Genomic DNA, 19,462 nt, shown 5'->3' on the forward strand with positions numbered 1-19,462 from the left:
TCTGCCTCAGGCAGCAAAAGGTCTTGGGCTAGCCTGGGTAGAACTGCCCCCAATGACTACTGTTCTACTCTCACTGGCTGAGATAAAAGAAATATGCTTTCTCTCTGCTAAACTTTAAAGATGTGTGTGGTGTGAAAGAGAATTCAGGTTGGGCTGCAATAGCTACAACAGCATTCTCTCTGAGGTAACTGGGACAGAGCTCCTAAATCCCTCTCACCCATATTAATGCATCATGTTTCAATGATCAAGCATTAGATGGTCTCTGGATAGCGGAGTACCCAATAGAGAAACAGCTATGCTGAGGTGGAGAACAGCTTGGCAGTCATGCCTTTGCAATATCCATGGAATCCAGATATAGGGATGCTGGAGAAATTCGAGATGGACTAAAATGAGCTCAGATTTCTAAGAATCTGACCTGCATAATCCGTTGCAGAGCGACTCCCTCAGGCTGCATGGAGTCCGTGGACTTTTGGATGATTTTTTTTTACTTTCCCGAAATTTACGCATATTCATTCGTAGGAAAGTATGCATGTTTCTGCTGAGGTAAAGTTGAATGGAATGGGAGATAATACACTAAACATTACATACTAAGGTAAATTATGTAAATTCTTATGAAACCGAATTATTTGGATATTTTTCCGCATGATGAAAAAAAATGTTCGCATCCATCTGTGAGTGGATGACGGAACAAAAGGTGCCTGACAATCTACAAAACAAAGACAGAGCAGATTTTACACAGTCCGTACATCCCTATCTTGATAGAATTGTGGGAATAAACTCTTACAGGATGTGATGGGTCTTCTATCTTGTTCCCTTTTCCATGTCCCTCCCCGCAATTCTTCATTCAACACGCTCACTAACAGACTCCAGGAAACTACAGACCAGATCTGGGTAGCAATTTCCTCCATGGGGTTCCACCCTTCAAATATCAGACCAAACAGCTGGAACTGTGAAGGTCAAATTAGCAGCCAGATGTTCCTCCAAAATTAGCCAATCTGTCTGGGAATTATGGGAGTTGCAGTCTGACATGTCTGGAAGACACCAGGTTGGGGAAAGCTGGTCTGAAGGCCAGTCTCCCTTGCTGTTCACACCAGCAGGCAGGGGTTAATGAGCCCTGTGCTTCATCATGGCTTGCATTGGAATGTGTCAGTGGTTGCTGGCCCTTCCATTCAAAGTATGGCATCTCCTAAACATTCATTGCTGACCAAATGGGCTGACCCAAGACATTTCGCTACCTGAGGTGAAGGACAAGAGGGCATCTCCTCCCATTCTCTGTACAAAAGCCAACTGGATTGGCAGCAGAATCTTCCTTTGACACTGGCAGGAGGAAGCATTTTCCACCACGCCTGAAGGCCGAAGGCCAGCTTAGAGGGTGTAGGGCAGGCCGCACACTCTACAGCTCTCTCTTCCTCCCTTGCTGCCATCTCCCAGCATCTGCCGCCTCAGGCAACTGCTCCACTCTGCCCAAAGGCAGGGCCAACCCCGCTGACCAGAGGTGCAAAGTCTCTGCTCTCATTCCTCCTATTCTGTCCCTCCCTTTCTATCCTTCCTCTCCTGCCCCTAAAACAAAAGTCCTGTACCGGCACTGCTGACTAAATGGGCAAAGAGAGAGGAAACACAGCACTTTAGGATGGGTCCCTTGCTGCCCCACTGCTGGAAAGGGATCCCAGTGAGTGAAACATGCAAACAGCTGTTCTGCTTTGCCTCGTGACTCATTGCCTTGCATGTGCTCCTTCAGCTCCCATGCAGATTCCCCTTGTGGGGCTGAGCAATGGTACTAGTGCCACAGCGTTGCACAGTCGTGGGCTACGTGCTTTGGAATGCCTGAGTAGGGCTAAAGATAGCTCAGGTGGAGGGCATTGCTTCCTGAAGGGCAAACACACTCGAGCTCTTTTATACTGGTGACTGAGGGCTGAACTAGAAATGACATTAAAGCAGGTGGGGTAACACACAGCCTGCAGAGCAGGTACAGTGTGTGTGTCCCCCTCCCCAGCCTTTTGTGCAGCCCCCAGCTTTGCCCCCAGGGGATCAGAACTGTTGCCCATCAATAATTAGCATCGGGACAGAGGGCGGAACACAAGTCACCCGCTCACAGTCTTCCACACTACGGTGAAATATACTGTATTTCTCTTTAAATTGTAATAATTATATTTCAAAATTTGTGTCCGTACATATAAATTAATATATGCAAATATTATGCAAATCACCATTCTCTTTCCCCCTCTTTTTTGGTGATGAATGCCCTCTTTTTTGGCAGTTCATAAGCAGCCACCCCAGCTGGAACGCCAGGAATTATATGATGGGCAGCTCACCAGGCCCCTTCGTCTTCTTGCTCTCTTTTCCTCATATCAGGGCCAGACGGTTCCATTTGCACATTTAGAGCTTACCACTCTGCTTACCCCACCCCTACCCTCTGAATGCACATCCCCACACACAACATTTGACAACAAGCCTGTACATTTTTTATACGTTCAGATGAGATTAGTAGGGAAGGTTTCTGAATCTAAAATTCAGAAATAAAAGGCAACACCAAATAAAAGTGATGTGACTCTGCTAATCTGGCAACCAGGAATTTGTTCACATGGGCATTCTTGTCTTCCCTTCAAAAGAGTTTGGTCACTCTGAATGGCCACTTGACAGTTTGCTCCTCAGGAAAAAATGGCTTATTAGTTTTTATATTTTGTTTTCAATCCACTAGCCCGTGAAGACCTTTTGCAATAAAAGGGTCTTGCTCATACTCAAATCATTTACACAGATCATTTCCTTTTGTTATCGCTGGTGACATTCAGCGTTAAAAGGAACGTTTTCTTTTGCTCCCATATTATTTACAAATGTGAGGTGAAAGTGAGAGAAAATGGGTTCCTTAGCGTCATCCATGAAGTGTATGGCTGATATGAGATTTTAAACAGATACTTCATGGCTCATAGCTTATGATCTTGACTACCACGCAACACCATAGCTAGTTACTGAGTGAAATGTCATGTTATAGTACTGGAAAGTACAAGCTGGCTTTTGGTTTAACACGCCTTGTTTTCGCCTTGTTTTGAAAGGGAAATTCCTTCACAAAATTGCTTCTTCCACAACCCCCTAGGCCAGCCTTTCCCCAAACTATTGCCCTCCAAATGTTTTGGACTACAACTCCTAGCTTTTCTGAGCATTGGCCATGCTGGCTGGGGCTGATGGAAGTTGAAGTCCAAAACACCTGGAGGGCACCAGCTTGTGGAAGACTGATCTATGCCTTGGGGTTTATATTAAGCCCTTTTGTGAACAGTCTATCTTGAACCTGTCTTGGGACTTATTTTTGGTATTTTCCTCTTACGTAAAATCCCCTGGGAATTTCCCCTGTAGGGTAGTGTCAAAATTTCTATAATAAATAAACCTTTAAAAATACCACCTTTGCTCTTCTACATGGTACTGACAAAATTCAGTAACATATTCATGTCATTTATTACATATTTATCTTGCCTTTCATCCAACGAGCTCAGTGCAGCATGTATAGTTCCCCCTATTTTATCCTCACAATAACCCTGTGTGATAGGCCAAGCTGTCACAGAGTGACTGGCCCAAGTTTACCCAGTGACCTTTATGGCTGAGCAGGGATCTGAACCTGGATCTCCCCAGTCCTAGCCGAACATTCTGTCTACTAAATCAGTCATATGACTGAGATACACATTTCTTTGGTTACTGACCATTATAAAGTTAAATCTAGAATCTCTTATTATTTGGTACCTGAGTAAAACTTTACTTTCCAGATACTTTTAATTTTTTGTCCACTGTAATTCCATCAATAAACCACAGTCTGTTTTATTAGTCTGCAAATAAAGCAAGTGGGAGTTTTATTTAGATATAAACAGGTGTTCCTTTACAGAACCTGTGGTCTTGCACCTTAAGATCAATAGAATGTTTTCAATACACTAAGATAAAAATTGGACTCCTTAATGTATTCAGTGTAGTCTTTATATATCTTTATATATCTTTACAGCATGAAAGCAAGGTATGAGTCACTTGCTAAGCCATTAGCTTTATGAATATAAATTACCTGTGAGAGAAGATTGAGTGGTAGTTGTAGATCTTCCTCATTTTCATTACTTTGTACTGTACATTGTGACTTTTCACAGCTGCTGAGTGTCAGACCAATTGATTAATTATATAAACATAGTTGGAACATTTCTAATCTAATGCAAAAGGAAACAGTCTAACTCTGGCAGGGCTGGGAAGAGAAACACCATGCACTAAACCATACAAATTTGAAATATTAAACTCACCTCTAAGCTGATTAAAATCTGCCTCATTATTCAGGATTATAGGTATTATAATATTTTATCGTAGTTTGAAGAAAAGATATAATCCTGATGTCAGAAGCTGTCCAAAGTGGTTATGCACTGACTTATTTACAAAGTTTTTTTCCAATACTAAGTTTAAATATTACCTTAATTTACACATGTTTGTTCATAGTGTGTGTAGGTGGGTGGTGGGTGGCTGAGGAATGCATACATCACTTGCAGTGATCTCAAAATGGCACTATTTAGGGAGGGAAACAGTTTTAGGTCACATGCAATTATTCCTGAGGACGATGTGCAGGCATCTCTAGCCAGCTTGTTCTGTTGACACACTTATAAACAATGAGATTGGCCTAGGTAATAGGCATATACCTGTCAGAAATAACTCATTTTGCTGTTTTTATTTATTTTTTAATCCCAGTGCCTATTCCTCCCATGTCAATAACGTTACTATTGAATAAGGATGGGGAGCCTTGTTTTTGTCTGGCACATTTCCTCAGGAGCAATCTGTTGGAGGCTGCATGTCAGTGTTGGGTGGGACCAAAGCCAACAATGGGTGGGGCAGAGCCAAAAGTGGGCAGGACCACCCTTCCCTCTCTCTCCCTTTTTTGCCATTGCCTTTCTTCACTTCCTTTTTCTGCCACCCTTCTCTCCCTCTCTCTCTGCCACCCCTGTCTCTCTCCCCTCTTTCTGCCACTCTTCTCTCTCTCTCTCTCTCTCTCTTTCTGCCACCCCTTTCTCTCTCTTCCTCTTTATGCCACCCCCTTTCCTCACTCCCTTTCTGCCACCCCTTCTCTCTCTACTTAGAGAGAAATGTTAAATGTTGCTGCCCACCCAACTGAGAATTCTTGCCCCATCCACTGAAATCTGAAGTGGTGACCCTAAATCTTGTTGACTTTCCTGTGACTGTCTGCCCCTTCTCCTTCAACTTCTAAAGTCCTTTCCTGTTCCCATCACCACCACCCAAACTACACTGTTTTCTTATACACTGGGTTGAAGTGTTTGCCACTAGCCAGGTGGTTGTATGGATGAGAGTGTCAGTGCAAATAAGGCAATCCAGTAAGCATACATTATAGTGTATGTACTTAGACTTTCAAAGAGCTTTTGATAAAATCTGTCACTAACTACCCCTAAGAAAATATAGTAGTTAGTGAATAAGCAGACAGTCATCATAGACTGTCAACTGTTTGAAAACAGAAGCAACTAAAGGTGCTTCCAGACAAGGTTTCTACTGTACAATTGCACTGCCCCATTCACATAATTTTATGGGAGGTCCAGATATCACTGTCTTCCATTTGTAGTCCTCCTGTGTTTTCCCACACAGCTTCTTCCATCTTTTTGTTACTAGATGAAAAAAATCCATTGAGAAAAGATGGAATAGCTGCACAATGCTTTCAGACTGTGAGCCCTAGGAGCCCTCTGTCTGGAAGCACCCTAGCTAAGAAGACATTGATTGTTTTCACAATGAAGAAAGAAAGATAGCAATTGAGTCATCCAAGGATCTTTACTGGAATGTGCCCAGTTTATTCATAAACTACCTGGAGTCAAATGCAGAGCAATGAGCTAACCATATTTGTGGATGTTTCTGACTTCTTCAGACTATGAAATCCAGGCAAGCTGTGAAGAATCCTCTTCCCCACCACAGCCTCTATTTTTACTGTTTTTACATTCCTGTGCATATTTGTACAGGAGTAAAACTCTTACTCGAAATGTATGAGAAATTTGTTTCAGTTCATTTTTTATCAGGATTTATTCAGTTCACACTGAGTACCCAGATGCAATCTGTGGTTGAAGTCCACCCATTTCCAAGCTTCCAATGTGATTCGCAGACCCAAAAGATGTATTCAGCATCAGCGAATGAAATTGTACACATTAAGTATTGATCTTCTGAATTTGAAGAAGCTGTTTATGGCGAAATAGGAAACTGGATTCCTGTAATGGACAGTACTTTAACGTTTGCCTTTCTATGCCTTTGTAACCAGTATGTTTTATTCCTGGTTGGTTGATCTTGTAATGTGATTATGGAGTTCACACTACATTTGTTGTGATACAGTGTTGGTTTGTTTCCCCCCTGCTTGTTGTTACTAATTACATCATTACCTCTTTCATTTTTTGTACAGTTCTATGCTTTTTAGCATTGTTTCATTTGGATTGCATCCAACTGGTGCCCTAGTTTGTGGGTTCAACATCATTCATACATTTGAAATTGCACACACACAAAATGCGTACTTTAGAAAAATGCACACAAATATGCTTTAAACAATGGGAGAAGAATGCATACATTTCAACAATGTGCATAATTGATGCATACATTTAGAAAAATATGCACGAAAATACACACAAATGTTCATGCGAAAAGACAAAAACAAAGCTCATGATGTGATACAGGCTTGAGTCGGAATGAGCATCAAGATAGAATTTGGAGAACTTCGATGAGCTCAAGTTTTGCTGATTTGCACATCCCTAACTTTTATTCGGAGCCCAATAATGGGGAGATCCATTGGTGGAGAAACCACCAGATCCATTGCCCTGCTGTTTTGCTGCAGGCAGAGTGGGTGGCAGGAAGCAGCTTTTTCCTCATCCTTCCCATGGAAGAGAATTCAGCCAGCCAGCCCCAGGGCTAGTGTAGAATCCTGATGTTTTTGTAGGCATGTTGGGAAGGAAATGGGTCTTCAGATGGAGTGTCACATGTACAACTATCTGCTTGCTGGACAGAGGTTGTTGGTGTATGTTTGTGCAAAGAGGTCTTGGCCTTCAGGGAACAGGTTCATTCACTTGAAGCCAAGGTTGCTGACCTAGAGAAGATAAGGGAAGCAGACAGGTTTGTGGGTAAGACCGTTGGGGTTGTGATAGCAGTGTCCCACTCCCAGGATGATGGCTCCTCTGCTGTCTCTGAGAATGAGGGTCTTGGGGAAGTAGGGTGTCAATCTGAGAAAGAGGGAAATGATTCCTTGGAAGGGACCCATTCCTTGAGGAACAAACAGATGTTCTCCCTTGCTGAGGCTCTGTCTTGTTCAGGGAGGGGGACTCCTGGTACTTGGCGATTTGTTCATCACAGATATAGACAGCTGGATTTGTGATGGGTGTGTAGATCACATGGTGAATTTCCTGCCTGGTGCAAAGGTTGCAGATATGACACATCATCTCAATAGCCTGTTAAATAGTCCTGGAGTGGAGTCAGTGGTTGTGGTACACATTGCCAAGGACATGGGAAAATGTAGCCATGAGATCCTGGAAGCCAAATTTAGCTAGGGATGTACAAAATGTACTTACCTTTCTGCGGATTATGTTTATGGGGGGGGAGGTGTTCCGTCCCTCCCCCTGGAATCCTCGATGGGGGGGAGGCGCTCTGTTCTTCCCCCACGGAATCCTCGATGGCCAGCTGTGCTCCATGGCGGCTCCGCAGAGCAGCTGGCCAGGCCCAGGCCAGAGCCGTCCACAGCCGGATTTCAGGCCGCGGAGGGCTCTGGGTAAAAAAAAAAAAAAACCGCGTACGCAAACGGCAGCGGCTACAGCCACCGCCATTTGCGTTCCTTGTTTTTGGCTGTCTTAGTCTACGTAAATATTTACATAGACTATGACGGCGAAAATAAAGGGGAACGCAAATAGCGTAGTGGGCACTATTCATGTCCCTTTTTGATTCGCCGTTTTAGCCTACGTAAATATTTACGTAGGCTAAAACGGCAAATCAAAAAGGGACGCAAATAGCACCCGCTACTCTATTTGTGTTCCCCTTATTTTTGCCGTCTTAGTCTATGTAAATATTTATGTAGACTAAGACAGCCAAAAATAAGGAACGCAAATGGCGGTGGCCATAGCTGCCGCCATGTGCGTACGCGGGTTTGTTTGTTTGTTTGTTTTACCCAGCCATGATAGGCTACATAAATCTTTACGTAGCCTATCATGTCTTGAAAAAAAAACCCCACAAGTCTGCAAATGGCGGCGGTGGCAGCCGGTCGGAAGACCAGCCACCACAGCTGCCGCCGCCGGAGCCACCGCCGGAGCCGCCGCCGTCCGGAAGATCCGCCCCAGGTAAGTCTCGCCCTGGGGGGGATCCACGGGGGGGCGGGGGGGTGGCAGGCCATTCTACCACAGATTTCTGGGGGCTGAATGCCCTGGCATTTGGCCTCACCAAGATCCGTGGCGGAATTCTCTGCCATCCCTAAATTTAGCTTGCTTAGGCAGCGAGTTGAAAACAAGAATGGCCAAGTAAGGATGGGCAAACAAGTGATGTTCTCATTTGCCCACATTCTCGGAGCATCAACTTTATGCTTGTCTTTCCTTCAATTTCCTCAAGCACTTGTGATCACTGTTCCATTTTCGTGAATGGGAAAGTTGTGCAGATCAAATGCGATTGAATGGGGAAATTGCACAAAAACTTGAGTGTTTTCAAAGTTGTGCATCTTCCCCCCCCAGTGTGAAATTGCACATGTTTTAAAGTTGTGCAATGTTGAAGTGCTTTTTCTCTGAAATTTACGCAATTTTCAGACACAAGCTCATGTTTGATCATTTGTGAACATTTTAGGAGAACATATTCTCCTGTTCATGCTCACGTTCGAGGTTGCAAATGGGGCATGCTTGACTGCTTTGTGAGTACAAAGGAACTTCTGGCACATCCCTACCTCCAAATTACTTTCTCTGAAATGCTACCTCTTCCAGGTACAGGATGAGCTACAGGAGAAGCTCAGGAATCTCAATGTGTGGATGAGATGGTGGTGTAGGGAAGAGGGTTTTAGATGTATTTGCCTCCTTCCTTCCTTCCTACCCTCCTTCTCCCCTGCTCTCCTTTTTTCCTCCCTGTCTCTCTGCCTTCACTTTTCCTATTACTATTATTATGCAATGTAAGTGCTTTGTCAGACATTTAACTTTAATTTCCTCAGGCTGTGAATGATGGGAATGGAGGTTTTAACCTTCTAAAGTGCACACTATAGGACAGTGTGTTATTGTCAGAGACGTGTGCAACAAAGAACATGCTAGGGGTGTCAAAGAATTCCGCCGTGGACTCCAGTGAGGCCGGATTCTTAAGAATTCGGCCCCCCGGAATTTGTGGCAGAATGGCCTCCCCCACCCCACCCCACGGAATCCCCCCAGGACGGAGCGTACCTGGCAGTGGATGCAGCGGCTCCGGCAGCTCCGGCGGTGGCAGCTCCAGCTGGTCTCCCAGCCACTGCCAGGCTGCTGTGGCCACAAATGGTGGCAGTCGTAGTGGCCACCATTTGCGTGGCTGCCTTTCTTCGTGATAGGCTACCTAAATACTACGTAGCCTATCACAGCAAAGAGCAGGGGCGCAAATGGTAGCCTCTACGCCATTTGCGCCCCTGCTCTTTGCCGTAATAGGCTACGTAAGTATTTACGTAGCCTATCACAGCTTGGCAGCCACGCAAATGGCGGCCAGCATAGCGACCGCCATTTGCAGCTGCAGCAGCCTGGCAGCGGTCGGAATTCCAGCTGTGGCTGGCCCCAGCTGGCGGCTCCGCAGAGTCGCCGCGGAGCACAGCCGGCTGTGGGGACGGTTCTGGGGGGAGGGGGGAGTGTCTCCCCCCACCATGGATGCCCCAGAATGGAGCCAGGTAAGTGTTTCGTACATCCCTAGAACATGCTGAGCTAAAATTTGAATCCGAAAAGACCATCTGAATCACCCAGATCAGTTCCCTGTAGTGCAGAATTGTTATTTCCCATACAATTCTGAGAGCTGCTCCTCAACTGCTACCACATATTCTGTATGGTAACCCTCCATCCCCCGCCCCCAACCTATAGAAGTTAACTGCTAGGAGACATCATTACATAAATGTCATTCCTACTTTTCTTTGTTTAAATTGCCCATCTGAGTCAGAGCTTTTGAAGTGAAGGCTGAAACTGCTGGAAGCTGGTTTGCTTCCAGCAATTCAGACTCATCTGTTACTGTACATGTATTCCCCTGTGGTTCTACACCATCCCTCAATGGACCCAAACTGTAGAGACATAGTCACATCAGTGAGCAATCATCCACAAAAGATTGCTAACCCAGTTCAGGTGAAATGTTAATTATAATCAAGTCCTTATCTAAATCTTATACAATATGAGAACTCAGCAGTCCACCATGGATCTTTCTCTACAGTTGCTTCCACACGAGAGCTAGCATGGCCGACGACACTGCTTTCCCACTTTTAGCTTGAAATGGAATTAAAATGGCACTTAATTTAGTGCTGTATGTACGTATGTATTTATAACATTTACATACCGCTCCACATCGAGACAGATTCTCGAGCGGTGAACAATAAAAGATAAAAGATAAGATAAAAGAATAAAACTCCACATTGATTTTTTTTTTAGCAGAATACTGATAAAAACTATGGGTGGTCAGTCAAGGAAGGCTCCTTGAAATAAAGATGTTTTCAGTGTTGGTGCCTCTTGACCTCCAGAGGCAGGGAATTCTGTAGAAAGGGGCCACCACACTGAAGGCTTTTCTCTGGGTGGACTCCAAACAGGGCATAGGTCCATGCAGAACCACCAGGAGCAAGCCTTCCGATGACCTCAGTGACTGGGCAGGTTGATAAGGGAGAAGGTGCTCTCTCAAGTATCCTGGTCCCAAATTGTTTAGAGCTTTATATGCTAGTACCAAAACCTTATACCTGGCCTGTAGCGAATCAGCAACCACTGATGATCCAGCAGTGCTGCTCTCCATAGCCTAAATCCTTCTATAACATTTACTCACAAGAAACTCCCATTCAGCAAAGGACTCTTCAGACATTAATAGAACATTTTCCAGTTTTCATGTTTTGCCTATTGTTGCTTCTTATTGATGTATTTATGATTATTGATGATGTATAGCCACTTGAATTTCTCTTTTTTCTGCCAATGTTTGTTTCTGTTCTCATGGGGGAAGTCTTTAATTACTGATTTCCTTGTATGTTTTCCTTTTCGTTTTTTAATGGTGAAATAGCACAATGATGAGAGGAAACCAGTAATTAAAGCCCACCACCACCACTACCTTGGTAGGAACAAATCACAATAGATGGACCAGTTATTGTCCCAAAGTACCAAGTTTCATTCAGATCATGCAGGGCACTAATAAGTCATGGATGTCCACTCTTTAGAAATACATTTGTGCCAAACTAAAACCAGATTTTGAAGTAGAATACCCAGTTTTGGCAGACTAGGGGAGAGGACTTGAATCCTATAGCCACATTCTCTCTGGACTTGCACTGCACTTCATCTACCAAAACCAATGTGCAAATATGTGCACTTGAACTGCTAGTGATGGTGCAATGCTCCAGAGGCATTGCTGGAGCTCCTTTCTGACATGATTTGGGGCACATAGCTTGGTACAAGATGAAAACTCTGTGGGAGCTACCAGCTTGCACTATTGCTGACTGCATTCCATCTATTTGAGCCCTGAATAACTATGTCCAATGGCAACATCTTCTGGTCTCTAACCATGATAGGGTGGCCATGTGTCCTCTTTTACAGTGGACAGGATGATGCCTTCAAATAGAAGACAGTCCTCTGGCAGCCCTTCAAACAGAGGACTGTCCTCTATTTGAAGGGCTGCCCTGTCTGATTCCAGTTAAAGGAGACATTATTTGTTATTATTTATTTATTTGTTACATGTATACACTGCCTTTTCCCTCCAAGGTGCCTCAAGGTGGCGTACATGCTCCTCCCCCTCTCCATTTTATCCTCACAACAACCCGGTGAGGTAGGTTGGGTTGAAAGTCAGAGACTGGCCCAAAGTCACCCAAGCAGCTTCATGACCAAGTGGGGATCAGAATCCAGATCTCCTGAGTCCCAGTCCAATACCTGAACCACTATATCACACCAATGGGGTGTCTCCAGGAGTGATTTACTGTATGATGCATTTGGAGGTCATTTGGGGCACATGACGTCATGGACATCCCACAGCCACCCCGGAGTTTTGCACCAAAAAAACAGTTTTTCTGAGACTACTTTTAGTCCAATTGTTTTCCTTAATTCACCTTGTCTGCACTTCTGTTGCAGCGTGCACCAACCATCCACATTTACTCCAGCATGATAGCCCTGCCCAGGGCTGTGTCTTTCACCTGGCCATGACCTCACTCACTGTGGTCAAGAGATGTTCCCCCAATGTTTTCCCCACCTGTATTTCTCCGGTGTTTCCACCATCTCACACACTGAACGGGACTAGCTGTGCCCCATCACACTGCAGCATTATCATGAACTAGCACATTTGAACAGGAGTAGCTATACCCCCTATAGCACTATTGTGAAATAGTGCATTTGAACAGGAGTAGCTATACCTGCTGGTGCACTACTGCAGTTTTAGAGGGATAGTAACAAAAAAAATGGGGGGGGGGAATTGGCATAAGTTGCAGAGGCAGGCACTCACACACACTGGCCAGAGAAAGCAGAAAAGGTGGAACAAGGCGAGAGCGTGAGGGGGTGGGTGGGAAGGAACAGTCTTTTTATGTGATGACGTGGATGAGACTCCAGCCGGTAGCCACACCCAGACAATTCACAGTCAACTGCTCTGTGACCTGCTGAGAGCCCCAGGCTAGCTTTGGGATAATCCAGGCTTTCAAGCCATGTGCGTGCCCAGATGGAGCAGATTCAACTCCAGTAAAGTGGAGAGCAAACTAAACCCCTTGCCGTGGAGATCTCCCCTGACTCTCACACTGCACTAAGAATGGTTGCCCATGAACGGTTAGCACCTGTCCTGCACAGCAGGCTAATCAAGCAGGCACACAGCTCACAAACTTCTGCACTCTGTTGAGATTTACTGTATTTTCATTGAAATTATAAGAATTATTTCTAAATTTGCATCTATGCATATAAATTAGCATATGCAAATTGTACACGAATTTGTGTCTCCTTTAGTGATGCGTTTCTTCTTTTGAGGGTGATTCATAAGTGGCCACCCTAACGGGGGCAGAGGCTGAAATACAAGATTCTCCCAGCGCTTGATTTGCAGCAGAGTAATAGTCAAACCAGCAGACAATGAATGTGCGATGTTTCACAGAGGAGGAACTCCGGACAAACGTGAGTGGACTTGGTTGATAGAGATGGGAACATTTGCTGAGCATTAGGAGATGGATGACTAGCATGTCTGTGTAATAAAACTTCATAAGATCACAGAAAGTATTGAGCACTTTATTCCTCCCCGCCCACCTCCCCACCCCCGCTGCCATAATGATTGATAACTCACCCAGGCAGAATGGAGGAATGGCCTGAATACTATTATTCAAAAAGCCCAAGCTATTATAGGCTTTGAGAAAAGCCATAAAGACCCATTTGTTCTTATTAATGTTTCAAATTCTTAAATTTATTCTTATTTGTGTTCTTCTTTGGAGAGAGAGTTTTAAGCCTTAAAATTGCCATTTTTAAAAAATAAAATAAATTAACAGTTGCTTGCTTAAAATGTAAAAATAAATACTGGCTAGGGAATGCTAGGAGTACTTGAAGGACTTTTTTTTCTGTCTAAACATGCATAGGATTGCACCTGAAGAGTTCATTTTGAAAGTATTCAGTTAGATCAGGGGTGGACAACATCTGGGAGCCAGGGGGCCAATTTCTCCCCAGAAACCACTGGGGGCCTGTCACGGTTCCCCTTACAACTTGGACCCCCTGAGCAGAGCAACTCCTTCAGGATCTCTTGCCTCCTTAAGAGTCCCACCTTCCTTCTTTTAAACTTCCCCTTCTCAGTAACATGGGATTTTGGCTGTAGACGTGGGATGATAGGCACTTCAGACACCTGGGTGTTAACCACAACAGTTTACTGGTAAATTAAAGCAAGCAAATTACAACTAAAGGTATTTACAGAATATTGCTGACTGATACAAAAGGCCTTAAGAGGAAATAAATGCTGCAAAAACACAAGCTCCTCTACCCTAGCTGCACTTAGACTTCTCCAGGCTGCTTCTTCCTGCTCTCTCTTCATGCCCTGGTCTCCCTCTCTCTCTGGTCGCCTTCTCACTGTCCCTCTCTCCCTTTATATCCCCTCCTTCCCCCAAACCAAAAGTACTGGTTCAAACCTGGAGAAATGAAACCGAACTCAGGAAAATGAAACTTAACTGGGAAAATTAAACTACTCTTCTCAGTGATACCCCCCCCCCACACAACAAAAACAGCAAATTTGCTGCCAAATTTGCTGAGCAGTGGCAACCTCTCCCCCCCCCACCCCGCCCACCTCCATACACACAATTATGCATGAAAACAAGGTGGGTGGGGAGTGTGTGCCTTGTTTAGACACAGAAGTACACTCCTGAGAGGCTTCCAGGGAGCACTTTTTGCTTCTAAACCAGGTGTGCTCCTTGTTTTGTTGAAAAATGGGGGGGGGGATTTTGCTGCAGCAGCAGTGGGGTCAGCAGCATCAGCTGGATCTGCAAAATTGGCCCCATGGGCTGCATGTTGCCCACTCCTAATGCACTGATCACCCCACTTTATGGCTGCAGAAATGGCAGATTTACCAGCCATTCTAGAAATGTTCCTATGTAATTCAGTTAATTTTCTAGACATTGCTGGGCATCCCCCAAATTAATATACATTCTGGCTTGAGTCTGGGCTGGTCCTGCTGCAATGATGATATCTGTTCCTGCCATGCATTGCCTAGAGCTGCCCTCCCTTCTGCCGCAACCACTCCCCACTTTGTGCAGTTTACCAAAGTAAGGAGAGGTGACAGAGAGGTGACAAAGTAAGGAGAGGTGACAGAGAGGTGACAAAGTAAGGAGAGGTGACAGAGAGGTGACAGAGAGGACCCTGAGCTCTGCTGTGCAGGCCTTCTACAGCAACCAAGGAAGGTGGGAGCCATAATTAAGATGGCCATGTGCCCTGTTTGACAGAGGACAGTCCTCTATTTGAAGGAATGCCAGACAACTATCCTTCATTTTGAAGCATCCTCTATTTGAAGGGCTGTCCAGCCCAAGTCCAGTTTGAAGATAACCTTCCTAAAGGAAGAGCTGGGCCTTGAAGGTGCCCATCAACTGCACCTGGACAGCAGACTGAGCAAGGCACACAGGCCCCCTGGTTACAGTCTTCCAAACTATGGTGAGATATAAACTATTTCCATGAAATTATAATAATGATTTCTACATTTGCATCTAGACATATAAATTAGCATGTGCAAATCAATGTCCTCTTTTTTGGAGAAGCATTTTCTCTTTCTTCGTGATCCATAAGTGGCCACCCTCTGGGACAAAGGATTTATGCTTGGTTCTCACTGAGATGGTGAGGTCCCTTGTATGTTGAAATGAGCAAGAAATAGATTTCCCCTTCAGTTGCCATGGGGCTAGGATTGTGAGGACAGGACCTAAGATGTTTTAGCATAAGTGGCCATTGTTAGATAAAAAGTCTTTGCTTTTGGTTTAGAAGAAAAGAATGCCAGGCAGGCAGCAGTGGATCCAACACTATTTTATTGAACGTTTTGCAAAACGGGTGCAGAGCAGTCTGGACCCCGAGACACGTGTGCAAAAGCCCTTTATATCATATCGCTTCTATTGTTCTTACCAGTAACCAATGAAACAGTTAGTACATCGGCTCACTAAGTCAATATCCAATAAAGTCACTATCAGCTTACCAAGCTGTTAGTCATGAGCTTTGATTTTCTTTTTGCTCCGCCTATATTTTCCCGCCACTCGGGCTCTTACGTAACTTGAGACGCCAATGGTTATGGAGTCTCCTTTTTTCTAACACCATGATGAGAGAAATGAGTACCTGTAAGTAAACAAACTGGCCTAAATTCAGCACAGACTTAGGCATGCTTAAAATAATTGATTTCAATGGGCTTAAGCAAGTTAAATCTGTGTTGGATTTAGACCATTGTCCTTGAATTACCATGACAATTTTTCTGAGGAGAAAAGAGGAGCTAGTTCATGTATTTTTGTCCTTCACAAAATTGTACCTTGAAAATAGCACTGGAAATTTGAACTGGAATGAAAATAATCGTTTATTTGTACCTTCATGTATTTCTGTAAGCAATGTTCAACTTTTGCTGAGGAAAAATACAACAAATTCTCTCAGCTGCAATGCCACAATTATATATTCAGTGGGGCAATTTGAAAAGTATATGTAGCATGCCTAATTAGCTGCTGAAATGTGAAGCAGAAGAACTGTAGAGATAATACAAATGATCCATATCTGCCTTGTCTGCTGGCAGAGCAGCCCAGGTATGCCAATGGAATGGCTGAAACAGGGCAGAGTCATAAGTGGGATGTGGGTGCCACAGGGGAGGAACACATTTATGTCAGGTCTTGTCCACTTTCAATCCATGATGCAACTTTATCTCAGCCCATTGTCTGGAGCAAGAAATTCCCTTCCCACTGATTTCAGTGGGAATGTGGGGTGCAGGGAGGACAGCCACAACAGCATCAAGATCACCTTTCCTATATCTCCCTGACAGAGCATAGGAAATGGGGCAAGTCTGCATCCAAACACAGCACAACATCAGCAACATAAAAGCCTCACACAGGCTTACATGATTGTACTTTATTAAACAAACTAAGAAACACATAACAACAAAAACTGAAGCACAACATTACACAGTTGGGATACAACAACAAATCTTGTCTAAAATATATATAGATCTAATCCATAATATTAAAAATAAAAACACAATCTTTTAATGATCCGTGTCAAGTTGTCTTATTGAGACAACTGCCACAGGGAAACATGGGGAAGTGGGGAAGAAAAAAGAGGTAAGGATTGATTAATATAGGTGATGAAAGGGAACACAGGCTTAAATGATAGGGTGCATGATATGGGTCTATATCTCTCTGGTCTCGTGTCATGCACACATTTATTTCTTATTGATTCATTCATGCAAAGCATTAATATCCCACTCTTCAGTCAAAAGACTCCCAGAGTGGCTTACAACAGCCAACGATGAGACAGTCCCTGTCCTCAGGCTCACAGTCACAATCTAAAAAGACATGAGACACAAGGGCCGGATCTACACGGCAACCAAAGGTGAAGTGCTTTCATGTTTAATGCGGATTCATGAAACCGGCTTTGGTCCATCAGGGACACAGCCAGAAAAGCAGAGTATTCCGTAACTTGAAATGTGCTTTCACAGGTTACATTGCACACATCGATCCTCTTTACCTAAGGGTCGTGTGGGCAGAGTCCTGCCACTTGCACTGAACGTCATCAAAGAAGTAGATGCCGCTGAGCAAATGAGAGGCTTGTTCCTCACCCCTGTTGCTCAGGGAAGTTTGGAAGCACTGAATTAAGCCCCCCTTAGCTTAACCCCGCACCTCTCTCCTCTCATCCACCAGTTGGATATTGCAAAAGATTAAAGATTAAAACTGCACTTATATGAATGGAGAAAACAGGCTGCATTCTATGAGTGTGTCAAGCTGCTTCCCTGACACATCAGAATCGCGAGACTGCACCTTTAAGGAGGGAGAAAACAGGCTGCATTGTCTGAATCGGTCAAGTCTCTAATGGGAATGGAGCGGGGGGGGGGGCAGGATTATCTCAGTGGTGGTGGGGAGGGCAAACTGGCTTCAGGGTGGGACTCTTGGGCTTTGGGCAGGGCATACTACCTCAGCTCCTGCATTTCTGCTCTCTCTGGCTTTGGGGTGGGCCTCTCAAGATGCACAAGGGAAAGGTGCTGCTGCCAGGTTATAGAAGGCAGTCATGGGGGGCTGTGAACAAGGGGGGCTGCCTGGGAGAGACTGATTGGGTCCTGAGGTGGGGGTATTTGTGCACAGAGTGTGGCATCTAGGGTCTTGGCCCCCTTCCTGCAGGGCTGCCTTGGGTCTCTCAGGAGCTGTGTGTTCCCTGCCTGTGCTCCTGGGGTTCTCACACTGGGGGCATTTGGCATTGTTCCATGTTCTGCATGTTGAGGGGGTGTGGTGCCACTGTGGCCATGCCCCCAGGTTGGTCAGCATGGGTTGGGTCCCTTGTTTCTGGGTGGTGTTTCTGGGTGGTGTGGGGGCATCACATCCTGGGATTAATGGGCAGTTGTCAAGGTCACTGGAGGCATGTTTGGTGTTTTTGGAGTGTTTTTCAAATATATATATATATATATATATATATATATTATTTCTGCCATATATTCCCCCACCCCTGCCCCCGGGCTAAACACATACTGAATATGGCTCTGTTCTGCCAGCATCACAGCAGTTTATCTTTGACCCTGACATAATTACAGTATAAAATTGCTCTTTAAATTCCTCCCCCAGTTAGAGAGCTCTACAGTGTGCAGTCACAGGAGTCTTGCATAAGGGAAACCACTATTTATTTATTCATGTATTTATTTTATTTTTACCCTCCTTCCTACCAAGAAAAATGGCACTCAAGGCCATATACTGTATGATGTTTATGGTAGAAATTTATATAACCTATCCATATGAAGAAATGCTTATTACATTGTCTTGCATTAAAGTAGGCAGGCCATTTAAAATGTCACATTTTTCTTTCTTTAGCATTCAAGGTTACCACCAGCGTGTTTCCTCTTGGGTTACATGGAACAGAATAAAGTTTCTGAGCCATTCTCACTTTGGTGAATTTTCAGTAAAACAATGCTTAAGGGATTCTCTTACGTTATTATTTTAGTATGTCATGCAGAGATCTACCCTGAGCAGTCTTCATGTGACAGTCGGTTTAGAATAAGTCAACAATTTCCCTTAAAGTCTGGGAATGTAAAGCTGAAGAGGTATTTCTGAAGTGAATCCGTCTCTGCCATTGTATCCTTAGTTTCCATTCACCTTCAGTAAAGTGACAAACGAAGCAGCAAACACTCAGGAACACTTAGATCCAGCGAAAGCTTGCCAACTTTCAAGGGGCAGAAACAGATGCTTGAAGAAAGGACTGCTAAAGCAGGAAACAATGTTGACACCTGAGCAGAAATTCCACAGGTCAATAAAATAGTTAGTCCTTGTAGTAGGAGAAACCTTCTTATATTGTGTGTGCACATTGTCATTAACAGTTCCAAAACCCTGACCTGGAAATGAAATTGTGCATGTTGAAGCTTTTTTTCTTTGCTTTTTCCAATTTTTCATTCAATGAATGAAACGGAGTATTTGGCTCATGAGTGGGCAAGACTGGTCCTACCATTAGACAGAGTGAGGAGGCTGCCTGTTGGAGGACACAGCTTGTGCCATGTGGCCTTCTCTGCACCCCCAAGCTAGCCTGCTGCCCTCAGGAGTAGTGGAGGATACTGTTCTATTGGCAGGGTTGAAGTAAGATTCAGCTGCCAGTCTGGTCAGCTTATGTACATGGAATGGCAG

This window comes from Heloderma suspectum, chromosome 3 (assembly GCF_057233095.1).
Source record: "Heloderma suspectum isolate Gila_16-S chromosome 3, 16-S_ref, whole genome shotgun sequence".
NCBI lineage: Eukaryota > Metazoa > Chordata > Lepidosauria > Squamata > Helodermatidae > Heloderma > Heloderma suspectum.